Here is a 15,147-nt window from a genome sequence, read left to right on the forward strand (position 1 = left end):
TCTTCCATGTGGTCTCGTGTAAGTCAGGCTGATCTGGAACTTACTGTGTTGCTGAGGATGAGCTGAACTCCTGATCCTCCTTCCTAACTTTCTCAAGTGCCAGAATCCTAGGCAAGCTCAGTGTTTCCTTGATTTTCATTAGACTGATAAAGAATAGTTTTATTTAATCCTACTAGAGGCAGAGGCAAGAGGATTTCTAAGTTCCAGCCTGGTCTACTTAGTGAGTTTCAGGACAGCCAGGGCTACAGAGAGAAACTCTGTCTCGAGAGACCAGTGAAGAAAGAAAAACCTTTTTCTTGGGGCTGGCAATATGGCTCAGTGGTAGAACTATGGCTTAGCATGTAATTAGAAGGTCATGGATTCAGTTCTTAGTAAAACACACACACACACACACACACACACACACACACACACACACACACACACACACGGGCTGAATTCTGAGCTGCAAGACGCTAACTGATAAAGCTTTGCCACTAATCGTATAAAAACCTTGAGTTCAATCCTTGGAAACTATGTGATTGACACACCCGCATACATTCTCTCTCTTTCAATCTCTTTCTCTCTCCCTCTCTCCCTTCCCCTCCTTGGTCCTTCTCTCACACACAAACATGCAATAAATAAATAAATGTAAAATATTAGAAGAAGTTTTAAACCATTTATATAAAATTAAAAGATAAAATACTTTTAGATGAGAACAAGTATAAGGTTTTAATCCTAAAAACTAAAGATTGTTCCCAAACGGACATAAAAGAGTGTTGAGGGAACCTCCAGAAAGTGTAAACTTATTGTCAAAGGCCAGAGGCACAGTGGTACACGCGGTGACCCTAGAACTAGGGAGGTGAAGGAAGGAGAGTTAGGAATTCAGTCTCATTCTCTGATCGTCCTGAGTTGAGGCCAGCCTGGAAAACCTGGGGCCCTGTCTCAAAAACAAACAGCAACAAAGATGTATACATGACTTGTAAGGCAAATCTTTAAAAATTAGCCGAAGTCACACTGTTCTTGGTATTTATTTCATCAGTTTTGCTGCAGACATTAGAAAGAAATTGATAACGCAGCCAGTTGGGCTCCCAGATACCTCTGAATCAGCTTTTATATTTGCCTTTTGTTTAGTTTTGTTTTTTTTAAATTTTATAAAACAATTTTAAAGATTTTTTTTATGTGTGTGCGTTTTGCCTGCGTGTAGGTCTGTGTACCACACGTGTGCAAAGTGATAGGCCCCATGAAGTGGCTGCTGGGCATTGAACCCAAGTCCTTCACAAGAATAATATTAAGTACTCTTACACACTGAGCCACCTCCCCAGCCCTGCTTTTGGAAAAATTACATACACACAAGAAGCCAGAAATCTGAGAGACAGTGTGTGTCTGTGTGTGTGTGTGTGTGTGTGTGTGTGTGTGTTTGTGTGTGTGTGTTTGTGTGTGTGTGTGTGTGTGTGTGTGTGTGTGTGTGTGTATGGTGGTGGTGGTAGTGGTAGTGGTATTGGCAATTGGTGGTGGGAATAACATGGGGGTTGGAGGAAGAAATGGGAGAAAAATATGTAATTATATTTGGGTTAAAATTTATAGTCACAGGAGCATATCAAATTGATTGTCTTGGTTCTGGGGTGGGGGTGCAGGTCATCATTTCTAAAACTTGCCATCTCAGAGAAACTCCAGGCAGAAGAAAGAGGATTCCAAAAAGGCAAATTCTGGGTACGGCTGAGGAGACCTAGCACAGCAGAACTGCCTACAATGGGAAAGAGAGAAGAATGTGCTATCATCTGGAGAGAGGACAGGCCTCAGCTCCATGACAGCTGTCTCAGGTTGCCTTGTTAGCAAAGCTCTTCTCAAATAACTGCAGATACTACTGAGTGCTTTTCGGGTAACTTTCAAAATGGTTTTAATTAAATACACACACACACACAACACATTGACACACACACACACACACGCAGGTATCGCAGTGCACACGGAGATCAGAGGAACAGCCTGCCGGAGTTAGTTCTCTCCTTATGTACACGCATGCATGCATGTTTGTCTGTGTAGAGAAAGGGATGGGCATGTGCGTTTAGCTGCGCGAGTTGGGGATGGCTTCCCCTGGAATTGAGGCGGTTGCATTTCTCCCCTACCCCACATGGCTGGTAGGGACTGACTGAACTCTCCATCCTTTGCAAGAGCAGTAAGCACAGTTAACCACTGAACAGTCTCTCTCCTGCCCCCGTGCCTCTTGGTGCAATAGGATAAAATGAGAATTGTTTCTTTCTCTTTTAAATGGGAGTTTTGGTCTCTGGCCTTTATTGATAAACCCAGGATCCCTTTTCTAATTTGTGTAGCAACCTGTATTGGTGTGACCCACCAAAAGCCAAGGAGTTATTGTCAGCCTCGGCCCCGTGAGTTGTTCCGTAGGAATAAGACACGGTATAACACTGAGTCTTTATCCACAACCATGAGACATTCCCAGGCATGTGGCTTACTTTGCCACCTAACCTCTGTGACACGTGGATTGCAGTTACAGCAGCTACAGCAATGCTGGTAGCTAAAAACACAGAAGCGGTTCCGATAGAGGTCTCGGGAGCAAAACACAAGCCGGAAACAGAAAGGAAAAGAATTCCGGAGGGGAAGAGAAAAACTAATTAAAGACAGGCCAGAAGAGCCAGAGCATGTGAAAGAAGCTAAAAGAGGCAGCCGTGAGAGGAACCGCAAGCGCTCAGTCATCTGCGGAAGCAACCGCTGACAGTCTGGGTCACATTGCTGGAGCAGCCATTAGGGAAGAGCGTGACAGTGCGGCGCCGCGCGGCGCAAGGACCCTTTGGCTGTGACGCATGCTCTCCCCCCCCCCCACCCCCCCCCCCCCCCCGCCTCCGCGGCGCCAGAAATCCAGGCTTCTATAACTTGTAAGATGGCGGCGTCCACACGTATGCGTCCTTCCCGGGACTAGCAAGGCAGCTAGAGGATGACTTAATGAGAGTGGAGAAACTGGCCAGTTAATGAACGTGCCCTGGTGAGTGCCGGGTCACGCGCTGCCAGAGAGGTGGCCTGGACAGCGGTCACCACTCAGACCGCATGGTCTGGCGCATGGTCTGGCGCATGGTCTGGCGCATGGTCTGGTGCATGGTCTGGTGAGCGGGACGAGTTAGCCTGTTGGCACTCCCCTATTCCGCCCACAATAGATAAGTGATCAGTCCCCGCATCACCGGACCTACATGGATGAACCTGTCAGGCCGGGGAGGCTCATTCCTAGGAGAGATCCTGTTTTGAGGTTTCTTTTCGTTTTCCTTTGTCTAATTAGAGTTTGACCGATCGTGAATGTCTCCATAATGGAGTGTTTATTCCAGCTCCCCAGAGGCCTCCAAGAACAGCCTCAGCTCCTTCTCATCAAAATTTAGTAGTTGATAAAACTAGCTTGTTTGCAACATTATTTATGGTATAATATGCTCCCCCTCCCCCATAACTTTCTTATGTATTCCAACTGAGGATGTTACTGAATATGTAGTCTGGAAGCATCTGTTATAATAGGCCTTAAAAGGTGATCTGTGTTCTGTTGTTGGATGCTGTTGGATTCAGTCAAAAGAAATTTTCAGTACCTTAATCATGGCTGAATAAAGTATGAATTTGGAAACATTAATGTAGCTATATTTCGAGAAATAAAAAAATATATGGAATACCAAGTTTCAATGTATCGGGAGCTCAGTATTGACTTTTTAAGGCTTAATCCCTTCAGAAAAGCAGACGATCCGCATACAAATAAGTGAAAGACCTAACTTTGAGGATGTTTGTGTGGCTCTCTCTTTTTGTGGCAAGAAATAGGAAACAACCTGTGTCTCCATCAGTAGGAGAGTGCTTAAAAAGTATATTTTGACTCTTTGATATAAAAGACGATAGGATAACTTGTTATATTAAAGTAAGTTATAGAATAATATGATCTCATTTTTTTCATATGTGTATGAGGGTGACAAAGGAATGTTAAAATTAACTTTGTTTTTTAAAACATTATTTTGGCAGCTTTATACAGTATGACCTATTTAACACAAATGCAAACACAGTGAATAAAATCAAACGCTGTCACTATAGTTGGAAGTTTTGCCATATCTAGCCACAATTGGGTCGTGCTCTTTCGTCGTTCTGTAGAGTAACTATTATTTTTAGTTTAGTGATCATGCTAATTTTAATTTTCCCCACTAGTATTGAATTTGTGGAACTTAGGACCCTGTGGTTAGGCAATCATACTACCAATTAAACTATATCTAGATCTGTCCCACTTTGAAGATTTCTTTTTTTTTTTTTTTTTTTTTTTTTTTTTTTTTTTTTTAGAGCTGAGGGACCGAACCTGAGGGCCTTACATGCTTTGGCAAGCGCCTACCACTGAGCTAAATCTGTAACCTAAGATTTCTTTTTAATTGTGTGTGTTTGTGTGTAGGTATGTGCATGTGAGTACAGTTATGGAAGGCAGAAGAAGCCATAGGATCCTGTGGAACTGGAGTTACAGGCGGTGTGAGCCCACCTTTTGAGCCCCTTTCCCCCTTGTTTCCAAAACAAAGTCTTCTGTAGTTGAGGCTGTCCCTGACCCTCACTGCCCATTTCTAGCTCCCAAGCGCTAGGATTACAAGCTTGTACCACCATCCCCAGGGTGTAGCTACCTTTAAAAGAAGTATTAACCCAGGCTGTGGTCTTGATTTTTTGTAATCTCTTTCTGCCTCAGCCTCTAAGTAGCCTGCCTGATTACAGCTCAGCTACTTTTTGGCATGGTTTAACATGGCTGGTATTTTGCGCCTCTCAACCTTTGTAACCTCAAGTTCCAGAGATTCAAATCCTCTTCTGACTTTCTTAGATTTTCAGGCACGCATGATGCACGAACTTCATGCAAGAAAAAAATGTTCATGCATATATGGGAAATGAAATATACATTTAAAATTTTTAATAAGGCCTTAAAAATAAAAGCAATCATTTATTTATAGGATATTCTTAGACAAATAATGAGTCCATATCAGTAATTAATCTTTATTAATTATGGATACAGGACAGCTATTCCCACTGCATAGACAAAGGAGGTTTTTGAACAGAGCATTGATAAGTTAAAACATCCACTACAAGTCACTTTAAATAGTTCTGCATGCAGGCAAAGGAAGTCACATATTTGAGTCATGCGAATGCTATATTCCTCCGCACCCTGATGGCACTTTTGACGAATAAACAATATAGTGCCTGAAATACAAATTTGGAATGCTATTTTCCATTTGTGTAAAACGTTTCTGTGTTGATGGATCTTTCTGCAGAGAAGCAGTGGTTCGGGACTTTGACGCAGTTACTGACAGTAAATCAGGCAGTCATGAGTAAAGACCATGGCTTCAAAGAGTCATGTGTGGTCCCAACGAGAGGGTATCAGGACATCAGTGATGAATCTGACCCTCTCTGACATGTAATACCATCACTTACCAGGTTCTATGGAGATTTGAAGGCAAGAAATCTGGCAGATTAGGCTCCAGTACTGGGCTGTACATGTGACTCCCCCAATATGGCCTTTGTAAAGCTCAGGAGAAAATGCCCTTCTGCTCCACCCTTGGCTACACCAAGGGCTCTGAGACTGTGCTCATATCAATTTTTTTTCTTGTGTTTTTGAGACAGGGTCTTGCTATGTGGATCAGGCTGGCCTGGAATTTCCAATGCTTCTGCATGGTCCATCAACCTTATGACTATGAATTGACTTTAAGCAGTTGAACCAGCACTAAAAAACAGACAAATATTTCAGTTTCATAATTCCAACCTTCATTGCATATTTAAGTCTGGTACTAATATGCTGGTCTATTTAAACTGTGTCTTTTGCCTTTATTATTTTGTTTTACTTTCCCTTCTATTGTCATATAACAGACTGACCAAAGGCAAAGGAGAGGGAGAAAGGGTTTATTTGGCTTGTATTCCAGATCATAATTCCACTACTGAAGGAATTCAGGGCAGGAACTCAAGCAGGGACTTGAAGAAGAAACCATGGAGGAGTACAGCTTGCTGGTTCACCCATACTTACTAGCTTGCTTATACATCCCCGAACCACCAACCCAGGGAAGGAGGCTGCCTATCAGGCCATCAGGCCAGGGCTGACTTGATCAGTTCCTCAGATGACTGTGACTGTCAGGTTTGTCCTCAGGTATGTGAACTGTGTAATAGTTGACAGTTAAAGCCAAGCGATGGCAGTTTCTCTCTCCTCTTTCTCTCTCTCTCTCTCTCTCTCTCTCCCTCTCTCTCTCTCTCTCTCTCTCTCTCTCTCTCTCTCTCTCACTCACCTCTTTTCTTACAGTTTAAGACAAGCGATGTCCAGTAAAAGGAACTACAGTATATAGGCCTTTAGTGGTGTGGTAGTAAGATATGTGGGTATTTGATAAGTTCTGAAAGCCCCAATTATTCTGTCTTTTAGTGCTTCTGTGCTCCTGGGTTGTGAAGTACCACTGCCTACCCTACTAATTATCTCTCCCCACTCCATGTAAGTGAGATATGATGTCAAGAGACCTATGGGTTGGAAACTTCAGGCTGCAATCGAGTACCCAGATACGTCCCATTTTCTATCTCCCTTAGTCTCTGATAAAGCAGTCTATTTTGAGCGGAAGCCGTGTTCAGTACAGAACGCACTTATGCATTTTGAAATGGCTAAATATACTTGAAGGTGGTTGCACCCTCCTAAGCATATGGGCTTTTTCTCAAAAGTTCATCGTGGAAACCTGGAGGTAGAAATCATGAAGTATTTTTGGAGTCTGCATGGCATCACTCTCCCTGCACCCAAGTGTTTTGTTTGTTTGCTTGCTTTATTGTTTGTTTATTTCTTTGAGACATGGTCTCTCTACATAGCCGTGGCTGTTCTGGAACTTACTATGTAGACTAGGCTGGCCTTAAACTCACAGAGCTCTGCATGCCTCTGCTTCTGCCTCCTGAGTGCTGAGGCTAAAGGCGGGTACTGTAAACCAGAAATCGTTAGCGTCCATAAGTTTTCTGCCAGCAGTTTTGGGTGGCTTTGCATCTGTAGGTCAGTCTGGGAGCATCACATCAAGGCTGTTTTGCTTTGCTCCGTTTTAGTTTCCAGCATGTAGAAGATGCGGAATGTAGTTTGTTGTACACTTATCACTTTGCTATTGTAGCATAAGACTGATGTTTTTCCTATTGTTACGTGGGACTTGACAAAGTTTCAGTTTATACTGGTTTGTTTTTAACATATTAGCATATTGATTTTGTTTTATTTTGGGATAGGATCTTCTGTAACTCAGGCTGGCCCCAAACTCCCCATGTGGCTGAGTCTTCCTTGAACTCCTGATCCTCCCTCCAGTCTTCATTTCCCAAGTGCTGGGATTACAGATGTACTCCACACAGCTTTCACACTGTTTTAAGAAACTGGCCTGGGATAGGCTAGTTTGATGAAACAATCTACTTTATTGATGTATTTACCTTTTGTATAATATTCTTTTGGGTTTTCTTTTTCCTAAACACCCCTCCGCTTCCCCAGTATTAAGTTGGAACTCTGTGGAACATGGTGGGCAACTCTAAACTCTGAGCTACATCCTCAGCCATTACATTGTTTTATTTTTGTATTTTTGAAACCACAGAATCCTTGTAAAGAATGCTGGGCCTTTCTTTTCTAGTTTCATAGGATGACCTACTTAGACTTGTGTCTGTGGCTAGATTTTGATCAGTCTTCTGAATATTTTTTCTGTCTTCAAACATTACTGCATGATCAGAAACCACCACTACTCTAGACTGGCGGTAAAGGCCTTCTTTGTTTTATTATAATCTTAAAAGTTCCAGACTTTAAACATTTCTGTGATTTGTATGTACACACGCTTGTTTTGGTAGTATTTCCTCCTATTCCTATTTAGCTGAGAGTATATATTGTTGAATCCCATGGAACTGGAGTTAAAGACAGTTGTGAACCACCATGTGGTTTCTGGAAATTGAACCTGGGCCCTCTATAAGAGAAGCCAGTGATCTTAACCACTGAACCATTTCTCAGCCCCTGAGCTGAGAATTTTTTAGAAAGATGTATTTAGTTAAGTTTCTGTGTGTTTGCATGAATTTATATACACCACATGCATGTAGGAGCCTATGAGAGCAGAGGGTGTCAGATCCCCTGAAACTGGAGTTAATAAGACTGCAGGAGGATCAGGAAGGAGTTCAAGACTGGCCTCAACTAACTTGTGAGTTTGGCGCCAGCCTGAGTTACACAAGATTCTGTCTCAAATTCAAATCAGTGAGCTAATGTCCTGGCAACAAACCATGAGAAATTGAATATTGAATTTTTTTAATAAATTAAAATTTTATAAAGTTTCATTTACATAACCAAAGAAAAAGCATCTCGACTATAGTGCCTCAGTAACAAGATGCTGACTGTGTAACAAGGGACCTTCAGCATCAGTTCTAGCTGCTGCATATGGCTGCAGGGGAGCTGAAACCCAGTCCTTTCGGACCAGGAACCAGTCAATCACTGAACCATCTCAGCCCCTCCACCGCAAATTTTATCCGAAAAGAACATTTGCTGGGGAGGCTGGGAAATAACTCTATTGGAAAGTGCTTGGGATTGCAAGTATGAGCATCTAGGCACAACACTGGGCGCTGAGGCATGGCATATCATGGCTTGTTGAGTGGGGTGTCAGAGACAAGTGGATGCTGTAGCTTCACTGCTCTAGCCAAGTCAATGGACTTTAAACATCTTGAGACCTTGCCTCATAAAAAACTAACAGAATAGCATGGAAATGACACAGCATCAACCTCTGGCCTTGCACACACACATGCACATACATATGAACACGCATACACACAAAATGATGCATACACATAAATAAATAATAAATAAATATTGGATTTTTAAAAATACATCTGTTGATATAATTGTGTTTCTTCTTTCAACTGTTGATATGGAAAATGTATAGCCCAAGCAAAACTGTTCTAAAGCACTATGCATAGAAGGCCAAACTAGAGTCTTTTATGAGCTTGCAACAGAGCTCAGACTATTGCCCCAAAGAGCACTGAAGCCTCAAAAGGTACCACACGGCATCATTATGGCAGATGTGGAACCACAACGTTTCTTTTGCTTATAGTCAGCCGATATGTTTTGCCGTCCATCTGGGCCATGTCAGGGTCATTGAAAGTTCCAAATATACTTAAGATAGACAGGACTTTTGGGGGTTGGGGGCTGAAAAAAACTGAACAAAAGTGAGTCAGGGTAAGATGAAGGCAAGATGGCCTTACCACAGTCACTTCAGCAATGGTGGGTGAAGACTGGAGTGTGCTTTGCAAGCACTCTCCACTGACCTGTGTTCCCAGCCCAGGTTTGTAAAATAATTAATTAATTAAAAGTTAAGGTACAGTCTTACTTGTAGCCTAGGTTACCCTTGAACTCCCAATCCTTCTGCCTCAGCTTCAGGGGCTAAGATTACAGGTTTGTTCCATCATGCCTGGCTCATATGGATTGATTTTTAAAACTTTGAACCTCCCCGGTGGTCTGGCCATAAACTACATTTGCCTGTAGTATGTCCTTTTCTTACAAGCCCTGTGATCTGACCGTCTCTACCTCCCAGCACAATTAACAGATGCTGTCCCACTGCCTTAAAAAATGGTTTTGGGTGATCCTAAGCAAGCCTTCACAAGTACACAGAAAACATTTAACCCACCGAGATATCTTCCAAGCTCTAATTCCTTTTATGTGGTATTTAATTTAATATTTTGTTACAGGTTTTGTACCCAAGCGATACTGATTGGTGATTTTCTTTTACTTGTTTGTATTCTCTTTGGTTTTGGTCATCAGGATAACCTGGACCAATAGTTGGGAAGTGGCTTTTGCTTTTCTTTTGTTTTAGGAAAGCCGGGGTTTTCGTTGTTTGTTTCTTTCTGTTTTAAAGATGAGAGTTTTACTCTGTAGCGCAGACTACATAACATGCACCACGTTGAATGGTCCTTGCACTGGCAGCACTCCTCCTGGCTGAGCCTCCCTCTTGCTCAGATTACAAACAAGAGCCACAAGGCCTGCCTGGAGAGCTGGTGTTGAAAGGAGACTAACCTGAGGAGACTAACCTGATGATGTGTTATGCATGGTGGAGGCCTTATGGCACGGATTTGGTTTCTTTCTTTCTTTCTTTCTTTTTTTTTTCGTTCATCTTTGCTGATCTTTATTTAACTAAGAGAGGCATAGCCCAGAACTTCTCCTATCATTCCTGTTGTGCCTGGTGCCTTCTGCTGACTTGTGCCAAGGCTCAGGCCTAGCTGTCTCTGCTAAATAGTGCTACCATGGCTGGTTTGTGTTTGCTGTCCTGATTCTACTGAACTGGACTGCTGGCATATCCATGAAGTGTTTACCAGTGGATTGGGCTGTCACCCAGTTGACCTGTGAACTGAACTGCAGATTTCAGACGACTTAGGTGAGGCACCCAAAGAGCCATTTCTAAATGGGGTCCGTTCCCCCATCCCTCTCTTTTTCACTAACTTCCGGTAGGAGGTGGGATAATAGGGAGGTTAAAGCATTTAAGACCATCTTCAAAAGTAGACTTTGAAATAAATTAAAGTTTTCAAAGTTATATTTTAAAAGTATTTTTTAAAATTAAAAACAAAGAAAGAAATATATATGCATACCTGAGTTCTGGGGGATTGCTGCTTTGAAAGACAAAAAAATTAATGGGTGAGCAATTGTCCCAGCCTCTAGAAAAGGAATCTCAAATTAATTTATTGGATTTTGAAATGTTATAGTAAGTAATAAAGAGAGCAACTGTCAAGATTGGAGCCAGATTTAATTCCTTAAACTTAATATTTCTCTAAATTATTACCATAAAAATACTATACATTTTTATACCATGGGTTTTTGTGTTAACTTAGTTATTCAACAATTATCAACATTTGTCATTCTTACCTTTCCTTAATATTTTGCATCAAGCTTTGGAATTTTAGTTGTTTTTAACGTTTAGGGGAGCAATCAGAATGTAAGATTCTCCATGCTGCAGAATGCTCTGGAGGGGCTTACTGGAATGAGCTCACTGTCTCCTAGATGAAGGCAGGATAAAGTGGATTTTCTTCAAAAAGAAAGGCTCTGATATATTAAATCATGCTCTTTTTTGAATGTGTGATGCCCAGGGCAGAAAAAAGGACATCACTTTGGTGAAGTAATATCCTCTCTAGAAAAATAACCTGGTTCTATTCATTTAAAGTAATAAAACTATAAAAGTGTGCACCAGCCATTCCTGGAAGCTAAATCAGTTCTTATAAGAAGGCTTACAAAACAAAATAACTTTGTTTAGGTGCAGTGTGAGTTGGGTCTGGTCTGTCAGCCTGTCTCCTTATCATCTGTCTGACAATCATATGCGTATCTTTATATGTCTGTTTTTAAGACTGTACTCTAGAGCATCAGTGTGTCCCAGAATAATTTTTTATCCTTTCAGAATATACTTCTGCTTCATTTTGTACTTAGCAGTGAACACAGTATTTAGAACAGTTTAGGTGTTTCATCAGTATCTTGTGAATTCATTGATTCTTCTGGCATAAATGTATTCTCTCTCTGATTGATTCTTCTCTCCTTATATATTTTTTTTATTAACTTGAATATTTCTTATATACATTTCGAGTGTTATTCCCTTTCCCGGTTTCCGGGCAAACATCCCCTTCCCTCTCCCCTCTTTTTTTTTTTTTTTAAAGATTGATTTATTTATTATATATAAGTACACTGTAGCTATCTTCAGACACCAGAAGAGAGCATCAGATCCCATTACAGATGGCTGTGAACTACTATGTGGTTGCTGGGAATTGAACTCAGGACCTCTGGGAGAGCAGTCAGGGCTCTTAACCACTGAGCCATCTCTCCATGGATTTGGTTTCTACAATAGATAAATGTGCTTCTGCTGGTCTTTTGTCGATAATCCAACTGTGATCATTTCTGTTTTCCAAGGAATCACTTCCTTTTGTTTCCTTTTTTATTTTTTTCTTTTTTTCGGGAGCTGGGGACCGAACCCAGGGCCTTGCGCTTGCTAGGCAAGAGCTCTACCACTGAGCTAAATCCCCAACCCCCCTTTTGTTTTCATTTAGCAAACCTTACCATCACCATTGCCGGCCAGAGGATCCGTTGGTCAGACTTAGTACGGGTGCTCTGGGGGCTGTTCTTTAACTGCTGATATTCATAAAGTATTTTCTCTTTCTCTTATGATAGTGGTCAGTTTTGCATTCTGGTCTCCTGCCAAGACAGGAGCAAGGTCACCTCCCAGTTTCTGGTCAAGGATAGATCTCGGGACCGTTGCTTTCAAGGTTCATGCCCTAAATGGTGTGAGCAGTTTTTAGCTCCTGTTCTCCTCAGCAGTCCCAGACGTCCGTCCGGTGTGAACTGTGTTTTCTTAAGTCACTTTCTGTCACTAAGCTTTGTGTTCCTTGTACAAATTCCACCCTCTTATTTCCTTGTATATCTTGCAGGTTTCGTTGAATCTTGAAACTTTTCGGTAATCTGTTGCGGCGATTTCTTTCCTTGGAGGCTGTTTCTGAGACAAGGTCCTACTCTGCAATGCAGGCTAGCCTGCACATCACTAGTAGCTTAGGCCTGCCTCAAACTCACAGCAATATTCTTTCTCAGCTTCCAGAATGCAGGGGTATAGGCTTGATGAACTATACCCTGCTCATCTTAGTGTGTCTCAGTGATTTTGAAGAGTGTATCTTCCTATTTTTTAGGGTTTATTGGTATAGTCTACTTTTTTCATTTCATGATTTGGCAGGACTTCAGCTAATGTGCTTATTACTTATAATACATCCTCGATGTCCCTTTAAGGGATTTGTTTTAATTTTAATGTTTATTTTTGAGACAGGGTCTCTCTATGTAGCCCTGGCTGCCTAAAACACATTCTGTTGACCAACCGTGCTGGCCTCGAACTCACAGAAATCTACCTGCCTCTGCCTCTGCCTCCAGAGTGCTGGGATTAACATTATGCACCACAGCCAGCAGTCTTTAAATTTATGTATTTCATAGGTAAGGGTTTGTCTGCATGTATGTCTGCATACCACTTATGTGCTAGATGCCCAGGGGAGACATGAAAAGGGAACTGGATCCCCAGAAATGGGGTTGTTAACAGTTGTAAAACACCTATCTATAGGTGTCTTGTAGGTGAGGTGCTGGGAATGGACCTCCAACCCTACCTTATGTTTTTGAGATAGGATGTGGTCATTTGAATGTCTACCATAGTCTCAGGCATTGAAATAACTGGTCCCTAGTTGGTGCCATTGTTTGGAAAGGCTATGGAGGAACAGCCTCATTGAAGGAATTATTATGTCACTGGAGGCAGGCTTTTGAGGGTTTAAAGATCTGCACCATTTTGACTTCACTGTCTCTGTTTCATGCTCGCAGTTCAATATGTCCACCATCCCAGCTGCTGCTCCAGCTACCGTGCCTGCCGCCTGCCGCCTCCACTCCATCATGGAACTGTAAGCCCAAATAAACTCTCCCTTCTATAAGTTGCCTTGACCGAATTTTATCACAGTAACAGAAAAGTGGCCGATGCACAGGGTTTCTCACTGAACCTGGAGCTGGTCCCTTCAGGTAGACTGGTTGCCAGCAAGCCTGTGGTAGCCATCTATTGCTACCCACAGGCGCTGCACTGTGCCATCATGCCCAGCATTTACAGTGTGCTCGGAATCTGAACTCAAGTCTTCATGTGAGCACTTTACACATTGTACTATCTCCTCCATCTCTCCCATGGCTCTTGGTAATATTGTTCCAAAGTATGACGCAAATATATTTCCTTTTGTAAAGATAGCGTTTGAAGCCTATGGAGGGGTCCAAGAATGGCCCTTCCCAAACATGGTGCTTTATTATGCTTACTGTATCAAATGGGAGTAGATGATGCTAGGAAAGTATACCTCGGTCTGCGTATAAAGCTCACTCTGCTGAGGAATACAGTAATTACCTCCATTCTCTTTCTGTTTTTTTGTCAAGTCAAGACCATCACAAAATTTACTGTGATTCAACATGTGCCCTCAGAGGCGCCCAGGGTAGCTGAGAGGGGCGGAGGACTTGGGTGCCAGTGGCAACAGGGATAGTTCACGACAGTCTGTTCAAATTGTCCATGCGAAGGTCTTGGGCACATCTGTCCACCATCCCTGGACTGGACTGGCTCCAGCATCGTTTCCTTCCTTCCCTCTTCTTTCCTTCCTTCCGACAGCACCTCCTCCCTGCATCCGGCACCTCCACGTCCTGAGCCTGTGCCGGGTCGGGCACAAAGGACATGACTGACTGCAGGCAGGGGGATTGGCAGAATTGGGGGAGCAGGGACATCAAAGTGGATATGAAGTTCATCTGGCTAGCTGAGGTCACTGCCCCAGATGTCTTGCTGGTCCCCTGCCTCACCTGGTGTCAGGGACAGCACACACGTGCAGCTCATGCAGCCAGGGCCACTCTCATCAGGCGGGTTCAGTTTCCGCAGTTTATGCTGCCGAATCTCACGTACTAGTGTGTAGAAGGCATCCTCCACACCCTGCCGGGTCTTGGCTGATGTTTCAATGTAGGAGATGCCATAGCAGCAAGGTCCTGGGCCTGCCGAGACTCCAACAGTCTGGCCAGGTCATTTGTTGCCCACCAGCACATTGGCACATCATCTGAATCTTTCACCCGCTTGATCTGCTCCCTGTACTGATGGATGTCTTCAAAGGACTTGGTGTTGTTGATGGCAAATACACAGAGGAAGCCCTCCCCTGTGCGCATGTACTGATCCCGCATGGCACTATACTCTTCTTGACCTGCTGTGTCTAAGATGTCCAGTAAACACGTCCCCATCAATGACTACCTGTTTCCGCAGGAGTCCTCTAGTGGACTCCATACAACCAAAATGGTTCTGATCAGCTGGATGGTCAGGGCACTCTTTCCATGCCTCCAGCGCCCACCACCACAAGCTTGTATTCTGTCATCGCCTCTACAGGGGCTGCTAATCCAGAGCTCCTGCCCCACCGCTGTTGGCGCCGGGACTGCCGGGCGGGGGCCGGGCAGGGCTGGGGGGCCCGGACAAGCGCCGATTGGCTGTGCCTTGGGCTCTGTCCGCCCGCTGGTGCGGTTGGCTGCGGGCTGGGCTTGAGGGAGACTTGGCTGAACCCTGCTTCCCCTCCATTCTCTTTCTTGAGTTTTTCCTTTTCTCTTAGACACAGGGTTTCTCTGTGTAGCCCTAGTGGTCCTGGAACTCCTCT

At 43.2% G+C, this 15,147-nt stretch overlaps 1 pseudogene; it reads right to left on the minus strand.

Moving 5' to 3' along the window:
* Positions 1–13,934: 13,934 nt before the first annotated feature.
* On the minus strand, positions 13,935–14,889 carry LOC116887962 (annotated as a pseudogene).
* Between the last annotated feature and the right edge of the window lie 258 nt (positions 14,890–15,147).

Source organism: Rattus rattus, chromosome X (genome assembly GCF_011064425.1).
Source record: "Rattus rattus isolate New Zealand chromosome X, Rrattus_CSIRO_v1, whole genome shotgun sequence".
Classification (NCBI taxonomy): domain Eukaryota; kingdom Metazoa; phylum Chordata; class Mammalia; order Rodentia; family Muridae; genus Rattus; species Rattus rattus.